Genomic DNA, 3,339 nt, shown 5'->3' with positions numbered 1-3,339 from the left:
GATAAATAAATAAAATCTTAAAAAAGAAAAAAAAGAATAAGGGCATCCTAGGAATGTTCTCAAATAAAGTCTCTAGTTAGCTTTTGGCTGATATATGAAATTATAGATAATATGTAAGACCTCCCCCACCAGGGGTGAGACTAAACCCCAGCTTGGGGCATGGTCTACAGTGTTCAGAAAGACACGTTGCCTTAAAAAGTCAGACTAGTGATGTTGTAGCCCCAGTGGCCTCTGTAAATGAGCTCTTGCCAGTCACCAGTGGACAGACACATAGTGGCCAGCATCCATCCTTGGGTCCTCCCTTCCACCGGGATTCACAAGCAGGATCCCTGTGAGGGGAGCAGCCCATACTTCTTTTGGAGGATGAATGATGCCAAACTTTCCAGATACACACAAGTCAACCGTAGTTGAGCCCAGGCGATACTCAGGACTCTGACCATCCTCAGTTGGTCCCCATCAATAACCAGGGATAATTGAGGCCAGAAGTTCTGGAATTCAAAGACATTCTGAGAACCGGCCTGAGAGCTGAGGTTGGCACTTATGAGAGCAAATGGTGCCCCAAACACCTGAGCCAAGTCCTACATGAAGGCAGGGTCAGGAATCCAGATGCCTATAAGAGGAAGAAAGGGGTTCAGGTCCTTACTGAGCTCCTGGGAGTGTTCCAATACCAGGGTCACTGGTCTTGGTAGTAAGTCTTTCAGGAGCCCTGTGGGTGCTCTTACGTGGCAGCACCTGAAGACGTCAGCCACACAGCTCAGGCAGAAGGCCGGCAGCTTGGCGTGGCTGCAGCCCTGGAGGCAGTACACAGTGCCCAGCTGGCCGAGCAGGTCAGGCCATACAGTGTGTCGGTGGGGACGGCCACCATGGTGCCGTGGCGCAGCTCGGCCACGGCGGCCCAAACACCTTGGTCCCTTGTGCGTGATCTGGGCCATTGGTCCGCACGGCCTGGCTGCTGGGGAGCTGCGACAGCTGGGCCCCCAGCGCTGCCTGAGCTGGGCTCCACAGGCAGAGGAGAACAGTTGACAGAGCTCAACCCCACGGTGGCCCTCAGCTGCCTATAAATCTCCTGGACTTAACTCATGAGTGGACCTTGGGAGTGAGGCACAGGGAGGAGTCAAGGATGATGCCCAAGTTTCTGACATGGGTTCATGAGTCAACCATGGCGGTATTAACAGAGCTAGACTTATAGGAGGGGAGGCTGTTTGGAGGAGGAGATAATTGAGTTGAGCTATAGATATGATGAATTTGATGTATCATGTAGGAAGTTTTTGGCTGCAAGGAACAGCAACAAAACAAAACAAAAACTTATACAAACAATAAGGAAATGTATTGTTTATAACATAGTTGGAAGCCCCTGTCCCAGACAAGATTCCATTGGCTGGTCATGAAGGTCCCAGGTGCCATTCTTCTCTCATTAGATTTGACCTACTTTTCATGATTACAGATGGTTGTCATGACTCTAATAATTACAAGGCACAGCAATATCTAGAAGGAGAAGAGAAACCATCATTCATGTGTCAAGTTAAGGGAGAGAAAACTTTTCCTAGACGTTCCCAGAAATCTCCCGTCTGGGTCACATGGCCACTCCTTTAGCGATCGCGGGCATCAGCCGATCGTCAGGAAAGGATTGGCAGCTGAGCAGTCGTCCACCAGCCCTGCCAGGTGACTGTGGCCCATGTGAATGGAGATATGTTGGAAATAGTTGGAGAGGAGGAACAGAGGACAGATTTCGGCTGAAGATAGCACAGAGGTGCTATGAGGAAAGCTGTGGGTGAATCCCTGCAGGGACAGGGCAGAAAGAAGAAAAAGGAGCCAAACACAGAAGTCCGGAGAATACTTCTGTTTAAGGGGCTCTCCGAGGAAGAAAAATTGCAGTGTCACGGTTGAGAACTTGCCTCTGGATTCCTACAGACCTAGATGGGAAGTCCGATCCTGCTGCTTATTAGCCATTGACCAAAAAGGTGAAGATCCCTTCATCACTCCGAGCCTTCCTTTCTTTGTCCGTAAAAGGGACCCAGGAAGTCCCACCTCCCGGGGCTGCTGTGAGGAGTTGATAAGAAAATGCCCACACAGCGTGTGACCTCAGCCCACAGCAGTTGCTCGTAGCCACTGGTGAAGAACAGCCTAGAGAGCGTCTGAGGAGTGAAGGGAAAGCCAGAGAATAACCAGGACAGGATGGTGTCATTGAAAGCACGGAGCGAGAGGATTTCAAGGAGGAAAGAGTGGGCAATTATGTCATCTGCTGAAGAGAGGTCGGGTCCAAAGTGGACTGCAAAATGCCCTTTGGATTTAGCAATTAGAAGGTCACTGGTACCCTTGACAAGAGCACTCCGAGTGGAGTGCTGGGGTTGGGAGCCAGGAAGCGGGGGGTCAGCAGTCAAGACCAGAATTCAAGCTGCCTGGCCGCCAACCAGCATCAACGTTGTTTTCGCAATGCCAGGAGCTGCTGCGTTTGCAAAACTCCCGTTTCCACTCATGCCTCAAAAATACTCATGTGGAGAGCAGTAAACAGTAGGATACCACAATCTGTGAATGAAACGGCTCCTCTTCATCATTTTAAAATTTTTTGTGGATACAGCGAAGGTGGTTGTTTCCTTTCATTAGAAATATGTTGCGTGCTTTTGGGGGATTTTGTTTACATTACCGTTTTATTGCTATATGGTTCTTTTTTCTATAACATATTTTGCAACCATAAAAACAAACAAACAAAACAAACAAAACCCAAACAACATATGGGCTTTGCATTAGATTCAGAAAGTTCAAACCCCTCACTCTGCGCACGTTTTCGAGGCAAAGTGTGGGACTAGGAAAACCCTATGAGCAATGTGCCATTTGACAAATCCTCCTTTAAGAAATGATAGCAGTTGCTTTTGAGACCAGTTTGGTCATACGGATCATGTTTGTCAGGGCTGTCATTAAAAGCCTAATATTTTTCCCGTTGCAGAACGTCTCCAAGTGATTCAGACGTGGGCAGAGGCTAAGCACGGTCAATTTCGTGACCTCCCTCGTGCTACCCACCCCCTGTCCTGGCTATCTCAACTCCCCAGTGGATGGTCTCTTATCCCTAGCAACAACTGCAGCTGCTACTGTTTCTTGACTCTGGCGAGGAAAGTGGGCTTAGGGCCAAGTCTACTGTCCAGGGCTCCCCATGGAAGATGCTAGAAGAGCACTACACACTCTCTCACTATCAGTGACCCAAGTTCATCACCTCTGCCGAACATCTGGATTGCAACACACAGAGTTCAAAGATCCAGCATGTGTGTCTGCACCTGGCCTGGCTGTTTAAATGGAGCTGACCTCAAACCAAACACCCGGGCTCAATGCTGTTATTTATGCAGA

At 49.0% G+C, this 3,339-nt stretch overlaps 1 pseudogene; it reads right to left on the bottom strand.

Annotated features, from left to right (window-relative positions):
• Positions 1-252: 252 nt before the first annotated feature.
• Positions 253-1,436, bottom strand: LOC123799223 (threonylcarbamoyl-AMP synthase pseudogene; annotated as a pseudogene).
• Between the last annotated feature and the right edge of the window lie 1,903 nt (positions 1,437-3,339).

The sequence above is a fragment of the Ursus americanus genome, chromosome 14, assembly GCF_024610735.1.
Source record: "Ursus americanus isolate L20-20 chromosome 14, mUrsAme1.1.p, whole genome shotgun sequence".
Classification (NCBI taxonomy): domain Eukaryota; kingdom Metazoa; phylum Chordata; class Mammalia; order Carnivora; family Ursidae; genus Ursus; species Ursus americanus.
This window is presented reverse-complemented; position numbering and strand designations above follow the sequence as displayed.